We start from the raw sequence: 14,813 nt of genomic DNA on the forward strand, positions 1-14,813 counted from the left end.
AAAAAAAAGAAGTATAAAGAGTTGGTAACAGCCAAGACGCTCTTTGAAAGGGGGAAGGAGCTTATGATAAGGCTCTCATACTTAGGACAGCATGGCACTGGTTCAGGCATAGAGATGTAGATAAGCCATTGGAATGTGACAGAAACCCACATGTAGATGTACTTCATAGGCGGTGCTACTGACATGTTAGGTCACTGGGGACAGAATTGGCATTTCAAAGCAGAGCATGAGAAAAAATGGTTATCTGTAGGAAAAAAAGACCAAACTCACACCAAAAACCACCCTGTAATGCCAAGATGATTCAAGTACTAACTGTGAAAGGCAAAATCTAGAAAATGTTTCAAAAACAATATAGAAAAATATCCTTACGACTTGAGGAAAGACAAGAGTTTATTAAAGGGAAAGCAGAAAACACAACTTAAAATTAACAAATTCAACAACAATTTTAAAATTAAAACTTTTCAAATCAAAGACTCAGAATAAAATGACAGACAACCTTGAAGAACATATCTGCTACACATGTAGTCAATATGGTTAGTATATGGAAAAGATATGCATATATATTATTGACAATTTTTTAAAAGATTTTATTAATTTATTTGACAGCCAGAGATCACAGTAGGCAGACAGGCAGAGAGAGAGGGGGAAGCAGACTCCCTGCTGAGAAGAGAGCCCGATGCGGGGCTCAATCCCAGGACCCTGGGATCATGACCTGAGCCATAGTTAGAGGCTTTAACCCACTGAGCCACCAGGTGCCCCACAAACATTTTTATATCTTTGAGAAAATGTCTATTCAAGGCCTTTGTCCATTTTGCAATTGGGTTGTTTGTATTACTGTTCTTACTGAGCTGAATGTGTACCTTATATATGCTGAATTTTAATCCCTTATCAGACACAAGACTTGCAAATATTTGACAGATTTCTTTTTTACAAGAAACAAACTCCAAAATGCTTTGAAATGTAATCCTATTCAACTAAATTCATTCACTCACACTGTTTCCATTGAAAGCCTAATGTATTTGAGAAAGAGAGAGAGAAAGAAAAGGAAGACAGATCAGATGCCAGAAAACTGGATTTTCCTGGTTTCCATTTACCTCTTTCCCTAGTGCATCTTTTCTAGATTTTTCTCCCTCTTTTTATCAGAAATGATTCACACCTGACAGAAGTCTCTGTTCCATAATCCTAATTTATCTTCCTGACCTACTATACTTGAACTAGAGAGAATGATAAGAAAAATAATATGACAATAGGAATAGCTAAATTTAGGGAACACCTACAATTTACCCATACACCAGCTTAGGCCCAAACCTATGAGGCACAGGTATTGTTATCCTTATTTCACAAGAAAGAAAAATAAGTGTCCAAAATGATAAGTCTTTTGCCCAAGGTCAAGAGGCTATAGGCAGAGAAGTCAGAATTCCATCTTGATTCCAATGCCTGTGTCCTCACGTACTGAGGAGAACTATCATCCCAGTGCCCAGAGAGAGGAAAATCCTACTGAACATTGGCTGTGCACCTGCTAAAGAGGTCTCTCTGTTGGTCTGTCTACTGAGGAAGGCACATATCCTGACTTTGTCCTATGGTCCCACAGCCAATAATAATGTCCAACACTAGTGAAATAAAGTACTCTACCTTTTACATCTATCATCTCATTCAATCTTCTCAATCCTTATGAGATAGTTTCTATTACCACTTCCTCTCACTGATGAGGAAACTAAGGTTTTGTTGAGTGAGGTCATTAGCTGACAAGTGCAAGGAAGATTGTGTGCCCAAGCTGCCTGATGTCCAAGTCCATCTTGAGAGGCAGGGGACTGAGCATTTTGAGTCCGGAGGCCTGGCTCTTTCCAGTGATCTCCTTCAGAGAAGCAAGGGGTAATAAACCTTTCTTCCTGGGCCACTGCAGCTTTGTCTTCAGGCTTAAAGCAGGAAGGAGGGCACATGCCCTGCCATTAGTATCTAACATTGATGTTGCAAGGGCCCAGTGTTGCATCAGCATCATTCCCTCCGGGCTCTGGGTTCTCTGCCAATCCTGGGACAGTCCTCTCCAGGAACAGATGGTGGGATTCTTAGATGCTTCCACTTGAGCAGAACTGTGATAGGCCCATCAACATGGAGGCCAGACGCAGACCCTGAGTTGGGCTAATTTCTTGCCAAGACACCAAGCTAATTGGTACCAGATGGTCAGCTGTTGTTCCAAGAGGGGAAGGGCATCCCTTCTCAGAATGCCTGGCTTTAGCATAAGGTTAGTGTCAGCCTGGGGAAGCTGGGAGAGACAACATAGCTGGTTTCCGTCCCCTTTCGATTATGACTTCCTACAAATCCCTGGAATGAGTGTTGGAAAGCACTAGAGAACTGAGCCCACCCAGAGAATTGGAGGATGAAAAGTGGGTTCTTGATGACTAGTGGAGAATTTTTGGTCATTTTCTTGAATTCTTAACTGAATGTTATCCTTAAAACTCTTCATTTCAATACCTTTAATATTGACTTTCAGTTGTTATGCTGTTTATTTGTACATTTACTTCCCATTCTCTGCCCCCCTGCATTTTAAAGTAGGCCATTCCACATGGGCATGTAATGTTTAAGGCTGTAGGAGCCACGGACCAGCTGGGCAAGTCAGTTCTGCTCTGTGCACTCCTGTCTGTCACCCACACTCATCTACTTCCTCCAAACCATAACATGCAGTAACTAATATTTTCAAAACACAGGTCTTTTGAAGATCATGAGCCTGCATTTGAGGAAATACGAAGCCAGTAAGGGCTACCAAACATGCCTAAAAGTTGCCCATTTCTTAGAGAGGTTTAGGAATTATAACTAAATATTAGGAATGCACCCAAACCTCCCTTAGCTTTCTGTCTTAACTCACACATCTTTGGTTCACAGAAAAGACCTCACACAAAATAACTGGAAATGCCATTCCAGCTTCGCTTCCAAAGCTTCCAGCATCCAACCCAGATCAGAAGTCAGTTCAGCCGTATTTAACGAATCGGATGTGTGATCTCAGGAAAGAGTTTGTGATGGTTCATATTAAGATATGAAGTACTCTCATGTGTTTTCATTTTCAGGTTTCATGATCTCAGGGTCAGGTCTGAAGCATCTGTAATTCTGTCTAAGCGCAGCTTTAAAGCTCTTGCATATTCATCAGTGAAAAGCATGCCACAAATAACACGATCACATAGGCTAATGGTATAATTTGCACAAGGTTTAAAATACAGGTGGGTGGCTTTTTAACATAAAGTACCATGATGCAGAACTATGCCCTCAGAAGGTTCTAATGCAGCGGCACTGCTGGGTTCTGAGGATAGTGAGCTCGTCTGCTAGCCTCCTTCTCGATCCTGGGACCCTACCTGCCATGCCTCGATGTGGACACCGAGACTGTCCCCTTTTTATCTCTGCACCACTGTTAACATTAGGGAACAATGACAACATTCTCCCTCTATTTAAACAGGTTTTTTTAAACCAAGTGATCCTAGTTTCTGATTTTATTATTAATTAAATCCTTGAGAGTAATTAAGGAGTTCATATATTAAAAAACATGATGGGGCTGCCTGGGTGGCTCAGTGGGTTAAGCCTCTGCCTTCAGCTCAGGTCATGATCTCAGGGTCCTGGGATCAAGTTCCGCATGGGGCTTTCTGCTAGGCAGGGAGCCTGCTCCTTCCTCTCTCTCTACTTGTGATCTCTCTCTGTCAAATAAATAAAATCTTTAAAAAAAAAATGATGGGGGGTGCCCGACTGGATCAGTCAGAAAAGCCTATGACTCTTGATCCCTGGGCCATGAGTTTGAGTCCCACGTTGGGTGTAGAGATGACATAAATAAATAAATAAACTTTAAAGAATTGTTAGGTTTTTAAAAATAAATTTAAAAATAAAAATAAAAACACGTGTGATATAAACATATGAAACATATCTATTTTAATAGCTCTTGTATCATTATCTGCCTAAAGGCTAGTTAATCAGATCAAGAGTGATTTAAACTGAAGGCGTAAGAGGGGAGAAACACTGATGTGGATAGAATTATTATGGAAAACAGCAGTTATGGCAAGGAAATGAGTATCTGGTTATTCCCATGAGAAAACAGTAAGGGAAGGAGCTAGAGATAAGACTTATGACCTCAGATACTTATTACACAGGAAATGCAGAGTAAATAAAGTAGATTGAGTTATAACACCGAGTGGTAAATCAGACTATCACAGAGATTTGGAAGATACAAAATGGAACCCAGGAATGTAGGAGCTTGTTCTGGGCAGAAGCAGTTGAACAGCAACGTGGATTTCTGTGTCTAGAAATCCAGACCCATAAGTAGGATCTTGGTGGAGTACAGGGGTAAAGATTGGAGAAAAGAAATCACAAAAAAAGAAAAAGGTGGTGTGTTCAGGGAAAGGAAACAGGTAATAAAGTTCTAAAGCAAATACGTTACAGTCAAGGATCCCTTGGCAGAAACTTCAAGATCCACAAACCTCTGAAAAGCTCATCTGGTAGCAAAACCTGATCTGAAATGAAGCATTTATACTCTTTTGTGGGTGGCAATGCTCGTGTTAGTCACTTCGAGTTAAACAAAATACACACACATCAGAGAAGAAATTAGGAAATGGAAATAAGAGAAGAAAATGAAAATAATCCAGTTATAAAAACTACCAGTGTTTTGGTGTGTCTCCTGGCACACTTTTGGTTTTCTGCCTACCTACTTATCTCCATATCTACCTACTTACTTGCTTACCGTTGGTGATCTTTAACATCTAACATGTAAATCTAGCTATAGAAATATAGCTCTTTTAACAAAGGCTAGGTTAGACTATACATATTATTCTATAAAATTCTTTCTTTCCATTAAGTAGCAGATCACAAACAACATTCTGTATACTATATGCTTTCCATCGTCTCAAAGCAGCTACACTGGCAGGAATGTATCTTCTTTATTAATTAATCATAACTTAATGACATTTAATTTGTTCAGACTTTTCTTTTTTAAAAGATGTTATTTATTTATTTGACACAGAGAGAGAGATCACAAGTAGGCAGAGAGACAGGCCAAGGAGGTGGGAGAAGCAGGCTCCCCGCTGAGCAGGGAGCCGGATGTGGGGCTCGATCCCAGGATCCTGAGCTCATGACCTGAGCCAAAGGCAGAGGCTTTAACCCACTGAGCCACCCAAGTGCCCCTGTTCAGACATTTCTCTATCAAAAGCAACCCTGTGATCGACACGCTAATAACTAAATCTTTGCAAATGATTGAAATGATTTCCTTACTGTAAACTTCCAAATGTGAGATGATGAGTCAAGAGGTATTTTGATAAGTATTTGATAAGTTTGGCAAATAACTCTTTAAAAAATTTATATCAGCATATAATCATCCCACTGAGATGTTGGTATACTAAGCATTTTAATATGTTGGTGACAGACCAACATATTAAAAATGCTCATTTTCCAACAACCTCTCAACACTGAGTAACAGAGTTGAATATCTTGGCCAATTTTTAGGTGGAAATGGTGTTTATTTACTTTTTAAAATTGTAATATCTTTGATTACTGGTTGTGATGACTAATTTTATGTGTCAACTTGATCTACCAGAGACTGCAGAGATTAAACAGTATTCCTGGGTGTGTCCTTGGGGGGTATTTCTGGATATTTCTGGTAACACTGGAACAGGTGGATTCCATAAAACAGTTTGCCCTCCCCGATGTGCGTGGGCATCATTCAGTCCATTGAAAGCCTGAACAGAACAAAAAGTGGAAGAGGAAAGAATTCACCCCTTTTTTCCCTGCCTCATTGCTTGAGCTGGGACATCTCAAGCTCTTTCTCCAGCTCCTGGCTTGGGACCTACACCAATGGGTCTGCTGGTACTCAGGCCTGTGGACTCAGACTAAATTATGCCACCAGCTTTCTGGGGTCTCCAGCTTGCTGATGGCAGATGGTGGGATTATTTAACCTCTCATGCACACACACACACACACACACACACATCACACACTTTCATATACATAAATATTGATTCTGTTACTCTGGAGAGCCTTAAGAGCATTTTTCCATGAACTCAACAGCCAGCTGTATTTTTTTAATTAAAACTTTTGTTATTGTGGCAAAAAACACGTAAAGAAATGTGTGCAAACCTGAAGTACAGGTCGGCGAATTATCACAAAGCCAACACATGCTATAGCCAGAAACAGAGGTCAAGAAATAGAATCCTCAGCACCCCAAACATTGCCTTTCTGGGCATTGCCCTTTACCCTTCTCCCCAGAGGAGAGGGTGCAATTTCTGAATTATTTAGCTATTGCCCATAACAAACCATCCCAGAATTCAATGGCTCTTTAAGACAGAAATTGCTATTGCCACAGATGTGTGACTTCGCTAATTTCATCTGGATTTATTTACATGTCTGTGGATCAGCTGATCAAGATTAGGCTTATAAATTGAAAAAAAAAAAAGATTGGCTTAGCTGGGCCATTGTCCTGACATCTAACGTAACAGTCAAGTTTTACTTTTTTTAGTACTTTACGTAGATAGACTCTTACAATAGGTATTCCTTTATGTCTAGCAGATTTCATTCAATATTATTTTTTGAAGTTTGTCTAGCAGCATGTCTTTTAACAGCTTACAACAGCTGATGGTTAAATTTTTAGGAATTTTGGAAACCAGGTGTCAAACATAACATAAAAGGTACATGATAAAAACTCATAATTAAACTAATTACATTAAAAACAAAGGTAATAAATACTCAAAGCTCATTGCTTCCTAATTATTCAACTACCTTTTTCTTTTATCTATGCTCATGAGGTTATGTAAATTAATTATAACTGCACGGAATAAACATTATTGAAAGGAGCGGTGTTGTGTATTTCTTTCAAAATCTTGTGTTCAATACTGTCACATTGGTAGCTTAAAATTGGCCACAGTGGGAGTATTTACCTCATGGAAATTAGCAAATACTTTAAATTAGGGCTTTACTTTATTGTTCTGTTGATTGTCTAGACTCAAGAAAGTGAGTAGAGAAAATGTTAATTAAGAGGGCCAATTAACCTTAAAATATGTTGTGTCTGCAGCCTAAATTACATCGTGAGAAACACACAAAAAACGAGGAACTATTCTTTCAGTATTCAAAACTATTATCTAATTCAGTATAGAGGTTCCTCCATCACTGGCAAGTACGGAAAGGCTCGACATAGATCTTTAGTTTCTTTAATTTAATTTTAATTTTAGTTTCTTTAATTTAATTTTAGTTTCATAAATCTAATATTTATGTTTATATCAGCATATAATCATCCCACTATATCATCCCATATAATATTAAATATTATATATTAAAAATAAATAATATTTATGTTGTAGGCAACAGACTGCCTACAGATACAGGAGTTCAGCAAAAATCAACAAAATTGACGGAGAATCAATTGGCAATATGGAATTTCCACTAAGGAGTATTGCAGATTTTATTACTTGTAGATTGTGTCTTATCCAACCTTTATAATACTGAAATTTATAATAAGTATATGTATGGATATAGAGAGAGATTTTACACATTTGCCAGCATCCTCCTGGTCACTTACGTCACGTATTGTTGTGTATAGTAGTAGCTCATTTATTATGGTATTCTGCTGAATGATTATACCACCGTGTATTTATCCTCTCTACTGTTCACTGATGTTTGGATGATTTCCAGTTTCAGCTATTTATTTTTCTTTCTTCTTTCTTTAAATTTAAATATGAATGAGCAATATAGAGTACATCATCAGTTTCAGATGTAGGGTTCAATAATTTATCAGTTGCGTTTAACACCCAGGGCTCATCACATCACATGCCCTCCTTAATGCCCATCACCCATTTACCCCCATCCCTCCACCTCCCTCCCCTTCAGCAACCCTCAGTTTGTTTCCTATAGCTAAGAGGCCCTCATGGATTTTCTCCTGCTCTGATGACCTCCCACTCAGTTTTCCCTCCCTTCCCCTGTGACCCTCTGTGCTGTTTCTTACAATCCACATATGAGTGAAACCATATCATTATTTTTCTCTGCCTTATTTCACTCAGCATAATGCTCTCCAGTTCTATCCTTGTCAGTGTAAATGGTAATTATTCATCCTTTCTGATGGCTGAGTAATATTTTGTGTATATATGTATACATACGTACACACACATATATATGTATATATGTAATATTGATGTAATATGTAATATTCCCATATATCTATCTATCTATCTATCTATCTATCTATACATATCACATTTTTCTTATCCATTCACCTGCAGCAATGCCCGCAATAGCCAAAGTATGGAAAGAGCTGAGATTTCTGGCTTTAGATTGAACAAGTAATGCTCTTGAAACATTCTTGTTAATGTATTTTGGCACACATATGTACTCATTTCTTTTGCTGTTGTATTAGTTGCGAATGGCTTGTATAAGAAATTACCTCAAATTTAGTGCCTTAAAACAGCATTAAGTTTATAATGTTACAGTTCTGGGGATCAGAAGCCTCAAATGGGTCTCCTTGGGTTAAAATCAAGGTTTTGGCTGGAACGCATTGCTTCTTGAGAGCCCAGGGAAAGGTCTGTCAGCCTTTTGTTGCTTCTAGAGACCACCCACAGTCCTTGACCTGCCGTCCTTTCCAGCCCTCACTTGTCACTCAGATGCCAGCTTCCATTGTCACACCTCTTCTCCGGAATCTGACCCCATGCTTCCCCCCACATGAGGACACATGTGTTAGATTGAACCCACCTCAGTAATGCAGGATGAGTCCCAACCCCCATCTCACGATCTTCAATTTAAATATACTTGCAAGGTCCTTCTTGCCAAGTAAGGTAACCTAAACCCAGGTACTAATGATTGGGATGCACACATCTTTTGGAGTGCTATTATTTTTATTTAAGATTTAATTTATTTATTTGTTTGAGACAGAGAATGAGAAAGAGAGCATGAGAGGGGAAAGGTCAGAGGAAGAAGCAGACTCTCACTGAGCAGGGAGCCCAATGCCGGACTCGATTCTTGGACTCCAGGATCATGACCTGAGCTGAAGCCAGTCACTTAACCAACTGAGTCACCCAGATGCCCCTGGGGTGCCATTATTGTGCTTGACACAGGCACCCTCTAAAATGGAATCGCTACACCATAACCATGCATATATAGTCAGCTTTAGAAAATATTACCACATAGTTTCCCCGAGTTGTCCCAATTTCCCCTCCGGAACACTATCTGAATATTTCAGTTACTCCCCATTTTTGCTTAATAGAGTCAGTCCTCTTTCTTTGGATCATTTCAGCAGATTAGTATTAGAATCTCACTTTAATTTTAACTCACATTTTCCCGATGACTAAAGCAGATTTTCATAGGCTTATCCTATGAAATACCTTCTTCCATAAAATGCTTGGTTGAATCTGCCCTCTGCTCATTTTTATATTGGGTTGTTTGGTCTTTTTTTTTTCTTTTTTGTCGTCATCTCAAATACTTTTTATATAAAAATATAACTACTTTAATCCTCTTTTTTCCTTATGAATTTTTTTAATTCATGTATAATCAACATATGGTGTTATATTAGGTTTATGTGTACAATGCAGTGGTTCAACACTTGGACATGTCACCCAGGGCTCATCACAGTATGTGTGCTCTTACTCCCTTCCCCTATTTGACTCCCCACCCACCTTTTCTTTTAGATGTATCACAATTTTTAAAAATTATGTATTCTGGAATCAAGACTTTCATCATTATGATTATTACAAATATTTTCTCCCACTCCATGTCTTTCATTTTCAGTTCCTTTTATCATGTTATTTGAGGAACAGAAGTTCCTATTTTAATGTGGTATACTTTATCAGTCTTTTGCACCATGAATAATGTTTTCTGGGTTCTGTTTAAGAAATTGTGTTGCCTATTTTGCCTACTCAGTGTCTTGAAGTTGTTCTCCTACATTATCTTCTAGAAGCCTTATTGTTTTACTTGTCACATTTATCGTTTTAAAGATATTTATTTATTTGTTTATTTATTTATTTAAGAGAGAAAGCACCAGTAGGGGGAAGGTCAGAGGGAAAGGGAGAAGCAGACTCCCCACTCAGCAGGGAGCCCAACATGGGGCTTGATCCCAGGGCCCCGAGATCATGGCCTGACCCGGAGGCAGACGGTTCACTGACTGAGCCACTCAGGTGCCTCTAGTTGTCACATTTACATTTACAATCTGTATAGAATTGATTTTTTTGTGTAGTGCGGGTTTTCCCCTCATGTGGATACACAATTGACTTAGCATCATCTATTGAAAAAAATTATTTCCCTTGATTCTTGCATTATTGTTGATGTATTTGCTTTTACTTCAGTGCTGGACATTGAGCATAAACATTCTGAGGGATAATTTGAGGCTTTGGGTAATTTTATCTTTCTTCAGAGAGGATTAGTTTTCATTCCGCAGAAAGACTGGGGCAAATGATCCTGATCCGATCGAGGGTGGAGCTCGCTGGAAGCTAAAACTTCCAACTTGGGGAAGCACGTTTATTTCAAGGTCTCCCGCTCCTTTCATGGAATGACCCCTGGGGTCCTGATTGCAAGATCAGGGGTTGATCTGGGCCTCTCCTCTTTGGTGGGTCATAATATTTGTGTGTCCTGCCCCGCGGGAGTGCTGAAGGCTCTCCTCAGCTTCTCAGCCTTTTAGCTGGTTGTTTCCTTTTTTCTTTTTGTGTTTTTTGGTGTGGTTTTTTTTTGTTGTTGTTCATTTGTTTTTTTAGCTTCCCAGAGTCTTGAGTGCAACTTTCAAATCCCTGAAATGACTCCAGGAGAAAAGTATGGCCCTATATCGGCTCACTCAAAAGGAGACTATAGCCCTCCAGTCAAAGTAGAGCTTGTGGTGATGACCGGAGTCTAATTCAAAGTGAGCCCCCTTTGTGGCTGTTGGTCCAGCTGCAGTGTACTTGGCAACCAGGGATATTACGGCGGGAAATGCTCAGTAGAAATGCCTGGAAATTTTCCCTCCTTACCATGATAGCAATCCAGAAGCAATACTGCACTCCTGGTGGAATCACAGAGATTAATACCACCCTCAAAGACTTGAAAGGGGAGTGACAACTATCACACACCCCCGTTAGCTCACCTAGTTGGCCTGTGTAGAGGCCACATGGATGCTGGTGAGTGACTGGGGGTCATCCTAAACTAAACCAAGTGTTAGACTTCAGGTGCAGGGGCATATGAACATAGATCCTGGCTCTTGGTCTGCCACTATTGGGCCAATGGTGTAACTTCACGGTGCTGTCTCAGGGCAAGTCGGTACCCTGCTCTCTGCCAGAATAGTCTGCAGGGATCCAGATCACCCTGGTCAGCATCCCACTGATACACCACACGGATGACAGTATGCTGATTGGCTGAAGTGCTCCACCCTGGTGAGCAGATGCATCGAGCTGTAGCTCCACAGAGGCACACAGGACCCTGTCTGAGGGTCACCTTTTAGTCACCTTTTAGTACTGCATAGCCAATAGTAAACTGAATGGAAGACAATGTAGCAAGAACAAAGGCAGGACAGTTGGAGACTCGGGAATGAAGAATTGGGTCCCAACACCAAGTAAAGAACCCTGTGCAGTTGAGGCTGTAGCTGGGAAGGCAAGAGAGAATTGACTGGGCAGTGGAAGGAGATAGCCAGAGATATCACAACCCTGTGGCCACTTACAGAAATGAGTTCCATAGGAGCTTTGACTATTTTCCCTGTGCTTGTTATATGCCTGTGGTTTCTGGCATATACCAGCCCTTTTCTTTTCTTACCTCCTTCCGAATTTAATTTTTTTTAAGATTCATTTATGTATTTATTTTAGACAAACAGAGAGAACACTCACAAAAGATGGGGGAGCGGCAGAGGTAGAGACCCTTGAAGCAGGCTCCCTACTGAGTGTGGAGCAGGACAGGAGGCTCGATCCTAACCCTGAGATCCCGACCCTCGCCGGAATGAAGAGGCAGATGCTTAACCAACGGAGACACCCTATGACGTTGTTGGAAGTTAAACTTACTGTCTAGTCTACAGGTGACAGAATGTTCCATGGGGTGATGACTAAGTCCAAAGATTAATTAATATAGCCAGTGACAGATACAAGAACTCTTGGGAGTCTGTGTCTTCTCACTTGGGGGAAAGGTGAGAACATCTTCTCTTGCAAGGAGGAATATCCTATCTCCCTATGTGGAGATATCAAGTGGTTTTGGTTTTGTATGAGAGTCACATGTGTGCACAAGGGTGTGTGAAGAAGCCGAGTCGCCCAAGGGTTAGACCGCCAGGCATCCACTCCCGGCCTCTCGGCTACACATTTCAGCCTACAGTGCCTGCCCTTCAGCGATGGACACAGTTCTCAAAGCTTTCCTCTTTCCACCGTGGGCATGAAGATAGGCCCTGTCAGTAGAGGGCACTGAAGGAAAGCTTTTTTTCCTGGTTTCAGTCCCATTTTGCTCTCTAGCTGCACTGCCCATCAGGGGGTTTGGGTAGAAACATCAGTGGTGCTCTGCCCCAGCCACACACCCAGAGCATTAACCCCCGGGAGATTTTGCTTCTGGCTGGGGCCCAGAGACCACTTCTGTGGCCCTCCTGACACACACACTGTCCTTCAGACCTACGGACTAGAGTGGGCCCCAAGTTTCTCCATGTGCTCATCTCCAGCCTTGGCTCACTTGCACCCAGAGGTCTGTTTCCTGTTTCCTGACTGGAGGCTAGCTCTGGCTCTGCAGCCCAGCGTACTTCTCTGCTGTCCAGGGAGGGCAGACGCTGTTACCCTGCCTTCTCCAAAGAGGAGGTCCCCTTGCAAGTTTGTCCCCCATTTCTTCCATTTTCTTTATGGAAAATAAAGAAAAATTTCTTTATATCATTGGAATTGTTTAATAATACTTTATATTAAGTCCCTTGGTTTAAATTAGTAGGCAGTGTTTGTTTTCTGACTGGCCCCAGACTGATATGCTGGGTGATAATGAAGGGAACCCCCGAAAGGTGAGCAGGAAGCTGGCCTGGCCGTCAGGCAGTTCAAACTGGAATCGGAAGCCAGAGGGCTCTGGAAGGGATGTGGTTGGAAATGAGAGATTTCCTTACCACCCAGAAAATCGAATTGAAAGGCTGTGGAGGACTTGGGAAAAAATTATCTACACACATAGACTCATAAGAATATTATAATTGATTCGCTTGTCTGGAAAATTTTGTGTGGCTGTGGGCAAAGTGAGAACTGGCTATAGGTACATCAAAGCCTAAGAGAAAATGAAAATCATGCCATTGTTAAATCCAGAACTAACAATTAATTCTATTTTTAAAAAGATTTTATTTATTTATTTGACAGGCAGAGATCACAAATAGGCAGAGAGGCAGGCAGAGAGAGTGGGGGAAGCTGGCTCCCTGCAGAGTGGAAAACCCAATGTGGGGCTTGATCCCAGGACCCTGGGATCATGACCCAAGCTGAAGGCAGAGGCTTCTCGACCCACTGAGCCACCTAGTCGCCCCAGAACTAACAACTAATTCTAAAGGGGAGAAAATAACAATCACAATACACTACTTGGATATTTACAAAGCAATAATTCTAATGATTCAGTTAAAATTGTGATAAACCCGTGGTTAAAAGGGAGGGGACAGGAAGCAAGGGTAGTGATGAAACAATGTAAGAAGCTCAATCTTTGATCTAATATAAAAAACAAATCACTTCTCCAATGAAGACATACAAATGGCTATCAGACACATGAAAAAATGTTCATCATCACTAGCCACCAGGGAGATTCAAATTAAAACCACATTGAGATACCAGCTTACACCAGTTAGAATGGTCAAAATTAGCAAGACAGGAAACAACATGTGTTGGAGAGGATGTGGAGAAAAGGGAACCCTCTTACACTGTTGGTGGGAATGAAAGTTGGTGCAGCCTCTTTGGAGAACAGTGTGGAGATTCCTCAAGAAATTAAAAATAAAGCTTCCCTATGACCCTGCAATTGCACTCCTGGGTATTTACCCCAAAGATACAGATGTAGTGAAAAGAAGGGCCATCTCTACCCCAATGTTTATAACAGCAATGGCCACAGTCTCCAACCTGTGGAAAGAACCAAGATGCCCTTCAACGGATGATTGGATAAGGAAGATGTGGTCCATATACACTATGGAGTATTATGCCTCCATCAGAAAGGACGAATACCCAACTTTTGTAGCAACATGGACGGGACTGGAAGAGATTATGCCGAGTGAAATAAGTCAAGCAGAGAGAGTCAATTATCATAGGGTTTCACTTATTTGTGGAGCATAACAAATATCATGGAAGACATGGGGAGTTAGAGAGGAGAAGGGAATTGGGGGAAATTGGAAGGGGAAGTGAACCATGAGAGACTGTGGACTCTGAAAAACAATCTGATGGGTTTGAAGCAACGGGGGGTGGGAGGTTGGGGGAACCAAGTGGTGGGTATTAGAGAGGGCACAGATTGTATGGAGCACTGGGTGTGGTGCAAAAACAAGGAATACTGTTATGCTGAAAATTAAAAAAAATAATTAAAAAAACAAATCATATCTATGATTGATAAAAGAAATTTCAGTTTAAGCATAAAAAATAGAAACATAAAGCTAAGTGGTAGAAGACACTAGTGAGAGGGCATACTTACAGCCCATATAATACCGTTTGTTACAAGCAATTCAGCATTACTCGACATTTTAACTATGTGCATGTATTACACGAAATTATTTCAGAGGAAATCCTGATTTCAGAGGAAAGGTAAGCCAGTTCATGGATCAGAAGACATTGAAGAGGAGGCAATCTTATGGCTTTGAAAGGTCCCCAAATAGATTTTCTGACAATACATTTGCAACTGATCTTGGAAGAAAAGGGGATGATACCAAGAGAACAGGCAAACATGCCCAG

Source organism: Neovison vison, chromosome 3, assembly GCF_020171115.1.
Source record: "Neovison vison isolate M4711 chromosome 3, ASM_NN_V1, whole genome shotgun sequence".
Taxonomy (NCBI): domain Eukaryota; kingdom Metazoa; phylum Chordata; class Mammalia; order Carnivora; family Mustelidae; genus Neogale; species Neogale vison.